This window comes from Ambystoma mexicanum, chromosome 14, assembly GCF_040938575.1.
Source record: "Ambystoma mexicanum isolate Mex_15411 chromosome 14, UKY_AmexF1_1, whole genome shotgun sequence".
Lineage (NCBI taxonomy): Eukaryota > Metazoa > Chordata > Amphibia > Caudata > Ambystomatidae > Ambystoma > Ambystoma mexicanum.
The window spans coordinates 145,562,635-145,575,338 of record NC_090940.1 but is presented as its reverse complement, the minus strand read 5'-3'; the positions used below and the strand labels follow the sequence as shown (position 1 = coordinate 145,575,338).

General features: G+C 45.5%; 1 protein-coding gene across 3 annotated transcripts in view; it reads right to left on the bottom strand.

The window, feature by feature from the left end:
• MIS18BP1 (MIS18 binding protein 1) overlaps window positions 1-12,704 on the bottom strand; it is a 1,508,798-nt gene that overhangs the window by 103,161 nt on the left and 1,392,933 nt on the right. The gene's annotated exons all lie outside the window — the stretch shown is intronic.

Here is a 12,704-nt window from a genome sequence, read left to right as displayed (position 1 = left end):
GAATAAAACCCATGTCCGTCTAACTGCAATGGAGGATTTCTTATTCGGCTTAGTTGTAAAAGGCCTTTCAAACAACAATCAATGGTACTGACTCGCCACAGGGTTTACAAACATTAGTAGAAAGCAAAAAAATAGAGGCAAGTACATAATACATTTTCCAATCCTTTCTCTACATGTCATGAAAGGTGTATGAAACTAGAAAGTCAGAAGAAACTAACATTTGCAGTTGAATCATTAATTTGCTTGTATTAAAGGCGGTATACTGTACATAGTACATAATGTATACCCAGATTTCTAAAGGGATCACTAGTTAAGCAATGTTGGCAAAACCAACTGGTCAGGTTCCATCAGGCTTGTGTATCCAGGTACTTCAGTAACATACAATATTACTCCTCTTAGATCTCTCTGCGGCTTTCGATTTAGTAAATCACCAAATCCTATGCCGCCACCTTAAAACTGCCAGCCACTTCTCGGACAAAGCTACTGCTTGGATCACCTCCTTCCTGGACAATAGATCTATGGGGCTCTTCTCCCCTACCGCCACTGCTGAACCCCCCCCCAGTCACTTGTGGAGTCCCTCAAGGATCATGCGTATCCCGACACTGTACAATGCATTCACAAATCCTCTGTTTGACATCTTGGATCTACTGGGCGTCACATATACCAACTACGCCGATGACACCCAGATACTTATCCCCGTCAGAGGAGACTACAAAACCGACTCCCTAGTCATCAACGCCATTTATCATGTCATCCTGTCCTGGATGGCGCAGCATGAATTATGCTTAAATGACGAAAAGACCAAGCTCATCATCCTCGGCTTCCACCAAAGATTTAGCAAGCTTGATCCACCGTTTAAATCCTTCACCATTGATGGTAACACCATCAAAGTGGCTAAGGACGCTAAAACGATGCGTATCTACATTGACTCCACACTCTCACTATCCAGGCAGACTAATGCAGTATCATCAGCAGCATTTTACACCTGCAAGCTCATCACAGCATGCCACCCGTTCCTCTCACCAGCCAACTGCACCACACTAGCCAGGACCTTGGTCCTTTCCAAAATGGATTATTGCAATCCCCTCTATCTGGGCACCAACCAATGCAATATTAAAACATTACAAATCATACAAAATAATGCAATCAGAGTGGCTCTAAACATTCCTAGGAATCTTCACATTTCTGACTCTAGACGGAATCTCTGCTGGCTCTCAGTCTCCCAAAGAGTCTCTCTTAAAGCACTTGCGCTCACACACAAAAGCCTTGCTAAACAAGCCCTTAGCTATCTAGCCAGCAGGTTTACACTACATACCTCTGTGAGACCACTCATAAGGGCCCAAACGAACTGCCTCGACATCCCGCGCTTCAACCTCCAAAGATCTGGTGGACGTAGCTTTCCAGTCCTAGCATCTAAGTTATGGAATATGGAACTTGTTACCTAATCCTCTTAGAGCTGAATCCGCCTTCCCATCCTTCAAGCGCAAAGCCAAAGCCTGGTTGTCTACCCATGACTCACTGTGACTCTGCCCCAGAGTCATAAGCTATTGCATTAACGGCCTGTTATAAACTACTATTGTACATTTGTATATTTCTTGTATAACTTGTATGTGTCTGTACATTCTATTCTAATGCCTGTATCATGCCTGAAACTAAGTGATGCGCCCGAATGCCCTTCGGCGCTATATAAATAAAATACAAATCCAATATGCCAAGGTACAGCTACACAACAATGAAATGCCATTGTTTGACAGGAGTAGATACAAATGCAAAGATACTGCTATTAGAATGCCACATGAAGTGGCACACGTATATCTAGTACAGTCAGCATATGCAAAGGACCTAGACCAATATGCTCAGGTAGAACTTGCATATGGCCAGATACAGCATAATTTGCCAGGTTTATCCTTTTATGTCCAGGTTCACACGACACAAGCCAGAAGAACAACTTACTTTCCAACTGGTAACGTTCTTTCGACTGGATGTCCCTCCAACGTATTCCACATCTTTGACATGATATGTCCACAGCTGTGCCCCTTCGAAACATTTTCGGCAGAGGGCGTCCTGCGTCGAGGGCGTTGTCTCGATGTCCCTCGAAAGGCCTCCGTTGAGGGCAAAGTCACCGGATGTTATAAATAGGGCGCACAGCGCCCATAGCCTCAGTTTATGTTTTTTCCTCCATAAAGTGTGACCTGCTCGTACACAATGCCTGCTCGACTGCCATAGCCTTGAGGGAATACAAGCTGCAATAGCATAGGACATTCTACAGAGGGGCAGGCTGGGAGGGCGATGTGGAATGCGTTGGAGGAACATCCAGCCGAAAGAAGGTTACCAGTTGGCAAGTAACTTGTTCTTCAAATGGATTGTGTCCTCCAACATATTCCACATCTTTGACAGACTCCCACGGCAGTACCAGGAAATGGAGGGAGAAGAATTTAGAATACCCAATCAGATGGCAGAATAAAGAACCGCTTCTCCAAAGGCCATATCTTGACCATGGAGCGTATCCAGGGAGTAATGTATCACAAAGGTGTGGATAGAAGCCCATGTAGCTGCGTCAATAATATTCCTAATAGGAACTCCCTGCTGCAGCGCTGTGGAAGTAGCCACTTCCCTAGTGGAGTGAGCTCCCAACCCCTCAGGAGGGTCCTCGCCCACTGTTAGGCAGAATCCTGTGCAGTTCCCTTGGGGCACAGTGCAAAAAGATTAAGACTACAGGAGTAAGCAGTAAACCCAATTGGTAGCAGTCTGCACCACCCAGATCTACCTGGTAGCTGTGGCTGAGCAGTCAGACCTCTCTCAAGAAGAGTAAGGCAGTATATAGAGTATACACAATAGGGCCAAAAACACAGTGGAACAAGCAAACACTGACCAGAGCATTGTATCAAAAGTATATAATTATTTATTTAAAACACACTTTAAGCAATACCCTAGCACTCTAAATCAAAAGCAAGTTAAAACACAGTCAGATAAAGTATAAACACCTCCCTTGATAACTATTAGACAAGTCAGAGTTAAAACACCACTATTTGTTAAAACAGATGTGAGCGCATAACCTAGATGGCACTCCAATAGTTAGGTTAAAGGGAGAGAAAAAGGCAGAGCATGAAAATAAAACAGTTCCCAACACTTTTCGGAGTTCAAAGCAAGTCAGTGAAGGCAGCATACACTGTAGAGTCAAACTTCATAGGCCCGGCCCACTTTAAATGGAGCAAAGCGAAATGTGCCAAGGATCACACGGTTTAAAATGCACTAAAAGTCTTTGCAGAGTGTTCAAAAGAGGTTGGGGTGATTCAAGGAGTAGAGTTAGGTCAGGGGCCAACCCAGTTGGAAAGCCAAGGATTTAAGGGTCACCTTTAGCAATCTGCAGAAAGGGAGGCCAGGTGGAACAGTACCTTAAAGGGAGAGGAAGCTCCAGCGGTGGCAGTTGTTCCTGGCAGTGGTTGCAGTTTGTTGTTTCGACCAGGGGAAGAGAGGATATCGTCGAGGAGGAAACCTGGAGTCGATGCACTGCACAGGGATGAAACCAGCCGCAGAGTTAGTCGGTAAAAGGTGTGTTCCTTTTATTTGCGGTCAAAGTGGTGAAGCTTGACTATCCGTCCGCCGGGGTGCTTGGTACAGGCGATTCGACCAAGAGATGTCTTTGGAAGGCGAAATGGTTGATCCCACCAGCTCAGAGGGAGAAGACTCTTCCAGCAGAAGATCTCCTCTTGTCATCGGGAAAGTAGTGAGGTTGTTGCAGCAGGGCTCCACCGGTGGTGGTGTTGTTGCAGATGGCTCAGCTTCTTCCCTCTTCAGATTTCTTAGGTCCTGTGGCGACTTCTGAAGTTCCAGTCCCAAAAGCCCTGCTTTTATGCAGAAAACCCCTCATTCAACAGCCTAGCTGTCACTCAGACATGCTAAGTGGTGATCTGGGCGGCTCACCACTGGGCCAATCAGAATAGAGTGCGACTTGAGTTGCTAAGGCAACACAGTCCAGGGTGCCAATTCCCCTCCCCACACATCCTGTGGAACCCAGACATAGTGGCACCATTTGGAGGGATTCTGTGGAGAAGCCCGCCAAAAAGTGGAACAAAGGGCTCGACCTTGGTCAGAGATACAGAGACGGACACAAACGCCATTTTAGAAAAGAGTTCTGGCAAAAAGACTCAACCGTGAATTTAATATTAAATAAATAAACCGGCGGTATCTTTAACATTACACCAAAAAGTGGTGTGTTTAAAATCAATGGGAAAATCCCATAGGAAATATTCTGGTGGAATATTTTGCGTGGTAAGCACTGCCACCAGCCAGAAACTCGACAAGGGGGGGGGGGGCTGGACAGTGCCCCATTGAAAACAGACCCAGGGGTAATATAATTAACCCCTTCCAGTACTTCCACAATATGATGGTTTGTACTGGTTCTGTTCACAATTTAGGACTAGTAAAGCCAATGGTGACTTTACATGCCCTGGGAGACAGTAGTCAGTCCCAGGGTATGGAGTCTATGTTTGGGGGTCACTATGACACCCCTGTGCCACTGCACTGAGGGTGCTGTGTAACACATGCACAAAAACAGATGATACTCTATGGAGTAAAAGACCGCATAGCCCAAAAGCACACAAATAGTCAGAGACATACCCCAAATCATGTCTTAGAGTGGGAGAAAAAGAGTCTCACTCTTAGCAGAAGAACAAAAAAGAAAAAACCTAAAATCCAGCAAAGCTGCTGGGGGATTCACTAGGTTTTGGGAAATTAGCCTTATAAGAGAATTCTCCTTAACATCCGCCAATCTGTAGCATTCAGTAATGGTGAGGCTAATCCACCTGGACAAGGTCTGTTTGGTAAGAGCCTGGCCCAATCGGTGTTCAGCGTACCACACAAAGATTTTATCGTCCACTCTGAACCTGCACATCATAGAAATGTAAAAGCTCAGAGCTCTCCTCTCCTAGGGTCCAATTTATGGAGCCGTTCCTCTTTCTTAGCAGGATGAGGAGGGGGATAGAAAGCAGGAAATACCACTTTCTGGCTTAAATGAAACTCATTTGGCACTGAAAAGGACCAAAGGAGGGTCTCACACCTGAGTATACCCTTGTCAATTATGCTCACACTTTAGAGGACTCAGGCTAGTCTATTATATCTGGAGTATTTCTCATAAAAGTTTTTTATTATTCTGTTTCAGATTTGTCCTCCTCAAGGTTATTTTGGTGGGAAGTTTCTGTGTTTTCTTTAAAACTGCTGTATAGATGAAAAACATTTTTTTCAATTGTGTTTCTCTATGCCACAGGATTTAAAAATATTTCTTTTGTATTTCTAAACAAAGATCGCTTTTGGGTGTTTCTTTAAGGTAGATCTAGGTGGTGTGTTTTTGTTTCTTAGAGCACAATGTTGGATGCTGCCAAAGTATTTCTATTCCGTTCTCCTATATATACTCTAGGAACTAGTCTTCCTGATTTTCTTTTGAGGACTCAGTTCAGAGTAAAGTTGTCCTCATATTGTCTTTAAGAGGATCAGAAGCCAAAACTTCCACCGAGTTTCAGAAATTAATCACTCTTCTGGTAGGTTTGGAAAAGAAAAAGCCTACCGGTTTCAGTGGTGTTACCAGAATGCAACCACTTTCATCAGGGCTAGACAGGCACTCAAAAAATGACGTGCCTTAAAATAAGGCTGCCGATACGGAATTAATTGAGATAGGAGATCCCACCTGCAGATGGAGGGGGAGAGGGAGGGAAGGGAGAAGACATATGCAGAATTATAAGTAAATAACGTGAATATAGTCTGCAAATAGTGGTAAACTGGGAGGGCGCTGCCCTACTGTCTTACCCATGTGTTTAGATCCCCAATCATATCAATCCATGTGGTGAGGAAGAGTTAATACATGACTTCCTAAAATGGTATAGGGCTATTCACATGCCCAGGGACCTAAAGTGAGAAATGTAAATATGTCAACTCACTTTGTGGAGGGCAACACTTATGTAAATAACTACAACATATTGTAAGAAGAAAGTGCTAAGGTGAAAGGGTCGATTAGATTAAGAATCGGCCTGAGGCGTATGAGTCTTTTAAGGGGTTGCAAGGTTACAGATCCTATAGTCTAGGTGGCAAAGGGTCTCAATCTGAGACTTTTTTGCATCTAGGCAGGGACACTGCATCCGGACTGTATGTTGTAATGCGGTCCGGGTGCATGTCATATAGCGCGAGTGTAAAGGCAGAGCTCCCAGGTCGCGAAAGGCGTTAAAACCTAATGCGTGTTTAGAACTGAATGCGCATATAAAACTAAATGTGCATTTAAAACTAAAAGTAAAATACGAGCAGACGCAGGGAGACAGGGGAAACCGCCTACCTTGTATTTCAATCTGGAATCCCTTGGAGCCGGTCTTTCTTAAATTCAAACCGCACTCAAATGTCAGTAAAGGCAATGTATGCGTATTGCCGGAAATGTCAGGCCTTATGGTCCACATTCAATTATGGACACAAAAACGGACTAACGAGAGGTCCGACACCATGTTGGGAAGGTTCCTAGAGTATATATATATAGGAGCTGAATAGAAATACTTTGGCATCATCCAACATTGTGCTCTAAGAAACAAAAACACAGCACCTCGATCTACCTTAAAGAAACAACACCCGAAAGGGATCTTTGTTATTTGGAAATACAAAATACATATTTTTAAATCCTGTGGCATAGAGAAACACAATAAAAAAGTTGTTTTCATCTGTACAGCAGTTTTAAAGAAAACACAGAAACTCCCCCCCCCCCCCAAGAAAAACCTCAAGGAGGACAAATCTAAAACAGAATAATGCACTTTTATGAGAAATACTCCAGATATAATAGACTAGCCTGAGTCTTCTAATGTGTGAACTTAAATGAAACTCAGACACTACCTTAGGTAGAAAGGATGGACGTACCCTCAGTACAACCCTATCCTTGTGTAACACCGTAAAGGGTGGTTTTGATGATGCGAGCGGATGTAACCGCAACCAAGAAAACCGTCTTGAAAGACAACAGTCTCAAAGGACAAGACTGCAAAGGTTCAAACAGAGCACCCATCAGGAATTTCAAGACCAAATTCAGATCCCATACCAGCACCTGAAAAGGGACGGTGGGAACACATTAGTGAGCCATTTTAGAAATTAGGAAATCAAAGGAATCTTAAAACAAGAACATTCTTCAGAAGAGCGCTTAAAGATAGACAGCGCTATCAGGTAACCTTTAATGGTACCTACTTGAAGACCCCTGAGGGCCAAAGAAAGCAAGAAGGATAGCACAATGGGAATGGAATACTGAAAAGGATCGACATTGTGTCCTCTGCACCAGTCGCAAAACTTAGGGCAACAGTACAAGGATTTGGTTGCCGGCTGCTAGGCCAAAAGCAACACCTCCATCACGTCATCCGGGAGGTCCCAATCCATATATCTCAACCTTTCAGAAAGCAAGTGTGAAGTTTGAGAGTCTTTGCCTCTGGATGGAGAACCCAACCCCCCCCACCCACACACACACGCACGCCCCCCCCGCACGAAAAGATCCTCTCGGTAGGGAAGACGGCGTGGAGGACAGATGGACATTTCTAGAAGGTCCGGGTACCACGCTCTCCTGGCCCAATCCGGAGCAATGAGGATCATGTGGGATTCGAACCTCCGCAACCTCCTTAGCACATGACGAATGACGGGCACCAGAGGAAACACGTACAGAAGTGAGAATGACCAATCCACAACAAATGCATCCCCTAAGGCTCTTCTCAGAGGAAATTCCCGTGAGCAGAATGGTTCCCCAAAGGGAGAAGATCTCCAGAAGGACTTTCTGAGCCAACTCCCACTCGTGAGAGATCGTGTTCTGCCTGCTCAGAGCATCCGCTGGTGCATTCTCCTCTCCGGCCAGATGAACTACTGAGAGGGAAATTCCTTGCTGGATTGCCCAGAACCAGACCTGCATTGCTTCTCTGCACAACAGGAGTGACCCTACGCCCCCTTTTTTGTTAAGGTAATGCATGGCCACTTCGTTGTCTGTCAAGATCAGGACACTCTTCCCCTGCACAGAAAGCAGAAAAGCCTTCAGGGCCAGCTTGATGGCTCTCAGCTACAACAGGTTGATGTGGAGTTTGGACTCCGACGGAGACAGACGACTGCTGGCAGTCAGATCGTCGGCATGAGCCCCTCATCCAGTGAGTGATGCGTTCGTCACCACTGTCACCTCTGGCCAAGGTTGCCACAAAGGCTCTGCCTTCATCAGATCCCTTTTGATGGCCCACCACAGAAGATCCTGCGAGACCGAGTGCGGAACCTGAACGGGATCCGACATCTTGCCTGAGAATTGGGACCACTTCATCTTGAGGACCCATTGCAGGAATCTCATCCTCAGTCTGGCCTCTGGCACCAGAAAAATGCAGGATGCCATGAGGCCGAGCAACTTTAAGAATACGAAAGCCGGAAGACTCTGGGCATGTTGAAATGTGTTCACCATCTGTACAATGTGATGTGCCCTTACCATCGGAGGCGAGGACTTTCCCAAGGATGTGTCCAACACAGCCCCGATGTACTGGAGCTGTTGAGGTGGTGTCAGATGCAACTTCTTGAAATTGAGGGAGAAGCCCAGCTTGTGGAAGCGCTGGTGGGGTGACCTGGGGGAGCATGTCCCCGATGGCATCCCGGAGGATAACCCCCATATGGGGAGTTTGCATCAGCCCTAGGAACCTTTCGAAGAACCTGTCCTTGGAGGCTTTAGAGGTGGCAGGAGGTATTGACGGAGTGGCAGAAGGCTGCTGGGGCCGGGGCGCACACTGCCCCGGGTGCAGGGGAAACCTACCCTGCGCTGCTGATGGATAAACAGTAGGCCACGTACCTGGTTGACACCAGTCCACCTTGTGACTCGGTCCTCCACCCGCTCTGCCAGAGGGGGTATTGAACGGGCAGCCATCTTGTCTGCCGCAGCAGCCATTTTGTCGAGCTGCATGCCACGTGCCGAAATTGTGGTACCTGGCTCGCTGGAACCAGCCCCGCCCAAGGCGCTTAGTGTTGGAATATAAGGCCTATCCCGCAACTCAGGTAATGATCTGGAAGGTGTATTGCCCTCGGCAGGACTGGCGGTAGTGCTGCTTGAAGGCGCCCCCTTGGAAATGCCGGTATTAGGGCATAGAACCTTGCGGTCCCTCAGCACTGACACTGGAAGGACCCAGAGGCCTCGAGTGATGTTGACGAAGTCCTTTAGGTCCTCCGAAGGTGACTTCTGGAAGAGCTCCCTCCACCTAGCTAGCCTTTTCTTCAGTGCATGTGGAGTCAGCGCGTTGCACGCGGAACAACCTTTCCAGCTGTGGTCGGGGCAAAGGACGTGGGAGTCGGACGTGGGGAAGAGCCCCTCGCAGGCTGGACACCTACTGAAGCCCACTGAAGCCGGCATGCGCCGGGGAGGAGTGCGGCGTCTGAGGACCGAGTACCTATTGAAAAGAAAAAGATAGAATACCTGGGGAAGAGCGCATGGTATTACAAGGGGTGGTCGGTCAAAAAACCGAAAACAAAATATCGAATCACCAAAATCCCGAATCCAAAATCCCGAAAAAAATATCTCGAATTATTTATTTATTTATTTATATGTATTTGTGGGTTCAGGTAAGTATAAAAAAAGGGTAAAATAAAAAAAAAAAGAAAAAAGGGGGGTTGGGGGGGAACCCCCCATTTCGAAATAAAAACGTATTAAAAAAATATTCGAGATTTTTGTTTTCGATATTTTGGATTCGAGATTTTTGTTTTCGATATTTTGTAATTCGGTTTTTTCACTATAAACCATTACAAGGCTGAAGCCAAACCCAGGAGCGCTGGTGAATTCGGCCCGTTCCCATCAACGTGAAAACAGGGACTGGGGAGTGGCGCTGGTGGGCGCCTCTAAATTTAAAAGGGGAAGAAGATTTTTCTGGTGAAAAAGTTTCCGTCTCCCGTCCTTCGCGAGGGACGCCCATACAGCATGGAGGAAAGGGGACGGAACTGAAGAGTAAGTTACTCACCATAGTGACTTTTATAATACTAGTTCATATTTCCATTTTCTCCATACTTATGGGGTGTTATTCAAAGGGGACAGGACCAGGAACTTTTTTTTTTGCAGCAAAAAAGATAGATTTGTCTTAAAATAACTTTTTAGCTGCACAGTAAAGCTCAGCAGCATGACGGGTCATTTGCACTTTAGTTTTATTAGTATGGGATAGCAGACGGGGCGCATGGAGGAAACGGGCATATGAACTATGAGTACAAGCCATAACGGTAACAACTTCTTACTCCTATGTCGCATCCCCTTTCATCCATATTTACGAGAGATTACGTAGATCTAATTAACCCGAGAGGTTCAACCAAATAACATTTTGCAAGAATGCCTCACTAAATTTGACATCTGCCCTGGAACTCGTATCCATGCGGAAATGCTCAAAAAAGGCTGATGGAGAAGCCCATCTAGCAGTCTTGCTAATTAAGTCCCAGGGACGTTTCTCTGAAATAGTTGATGCCTTAGCCCTAAATGCATGCCCTTAGGTGCTGGCGTCTTCTGAAGCTTATGGGCTTTTAAGATGCAAGATATAACCCAACTTGTGATAGTGGCTTGCAAAATCTGGAATCCTGGCTGCCGACCATAAAAAATGACAAAAAGGCTGCTTGATTTGCGAACATCTTTGGAGCAATCCAAAAAGTGCTCGCGTTGTCGCCTCATGTCAAGACAATACAACCTTTCCTCACTCTCAGCTATTGGTGAAGGGAAAAACCTATGCAGCACAACTTCCTGATTGATATGAAAAGAAGAGACAATCATGGGTGGTAGGAAAGAAGGATGTATCCGGAGAACAATCTTGCCCCTGTGGAACACAGTATAAGACAACAGAGCTTGGTTTTGCTAATGTTACAGCTACCAAAAAAGCAATATTCCATGAAATTATTTTGATATATTTTAAATTCTAATTTAATATCTGCCGATGCCAGAGGCTCGTATGGCTTGTGTGCCAGAGCATCTAGGACCACATCAAGGTTTCCAGGTGGGTGGGACTTGGTAACTGATCAATATAAGCGCATAAGGCCCTCACAATGTCTAATTATGGGATTAGATAGACAATAAAAGATGCCGGGACCCTATGTAAGCTCCAATTGCTGACTAGAACGACGTACATGTATCATGCCAGACACTGCCAAGTCAGGCAAAAAAGAGAGTCATCCAACGAAGCAGAGCGAGGGTCAGTCATACGCTCAAGCATCCAGTTACAGAAACCAGTTCATTTGCGTTTATAGTGTGGCCGAGTTGATGTTTTGCTGGCCGTCTGAAACATTGATACATTTTCTTCAGATAATGCTAAATTGCGGTAAACTAGCTTTGCAGGAAAGACGCTCATCAATAGAAGGGAGGGATGGAAAATCTGACCCCCCTGCTGACAGAGACTGAGAAGACCGACGATACTGGCAGCTGGAGAGGACCCTCTTGTCTCAATCTTAGGTGGTTCGACTAGCAAATGCGAGTTGGCCAGTTTGGTACTACCAGAAAGAGCAATTTTGGGAGCTTTGGAATTTCAGCAAGCCACTCCGTAACAATGGAAACTGAGGGACTGCAAACATCCCCTAGAGAGTCCTGACCCCGACTCAGATGTGAAAAGCTTGCATTTGTGGTTTTGACTTGTTGCAAACAAATCCACCCGACGCGATCACCACATCTGAAAGATCTATTGTAAAACAGGCATTCTGAGCTCTGTGACAAACCCATGGTATCACAAGTAAGGACACAACACATAAGAGTAAGCTCAAGGATGTTTAGTATACACTTTTAAAGGGGTTGGAGACTTCCTAACTTGCCTAATGCTAAAATGGGAGTAAACTCGACCATTCAAAATAAAGTAAGACAGTCCTAGCCAGTCTTAGTCCAAAAACAATAATAGTTAAATAGGAAACATATTGCCTGCCCTAAGCTGGTGCAAAATGTGTAAAGGGGAATATGTATGAAAAGAAAAGTCAGTGTTATAACAAATAATCAAGGTGGCTGAATCATCTCTCCTCCCCAAGTTGGACAGCACAGAATAAGGCGGTCCCCGTAGGCAGGATGACGCACTCTGGCTCAGGTTATCAACAAACAAGGCAGTTCAAAACGTGGCCTGCTTGGCCTTCCATGCTTAATACACTTATTTTCGATTCACCAAAAGTTCTTTCACAGTTAAATAAATGTTCATGTAGGTCTCCCTCTGTCGGGCTCTGACCTCTCAACAAAAAGTACCTGATTCAACCTAGATCTCCCTCAGCTGGGCTCACACCTCGCATTCACAGCACTTGCAGGGGTTCCCTTCCCCAAACTTATTTCACATTCTATGTCACCCTCAGTCAGGTTGGACCTTTCACTGAAGTCAAAGACTTTCGAATGTTCAAGGTTTTTTCACAGACCTCTGCAGGACTGCTTCAACTTTCACTTCAGCTCTGCCTTATGTTATTTGCCCCAGTGTCTCTTGGTCTTGGTAGTTCCATAACACAATCAGAAAAGTTAAAAGCAATCTTTCTCTTAAAGCATTCACCTTTTAACTTCCCCTTTCGTCGGGATTAATCTTGACCACTGCGCATTTCAGAGTACATTCACTTAGTGGCTTTATAACAAGACATCAAACATTTTGCAGAGACTTTCGAGTAGGCCATTTCCTTTCGCCAGACCACTCCGCTACTCTGTATCACTGGTTTCACTTTTGGTTTACTTTCGCATCTCAAAAGCACACACGCAACCTTCA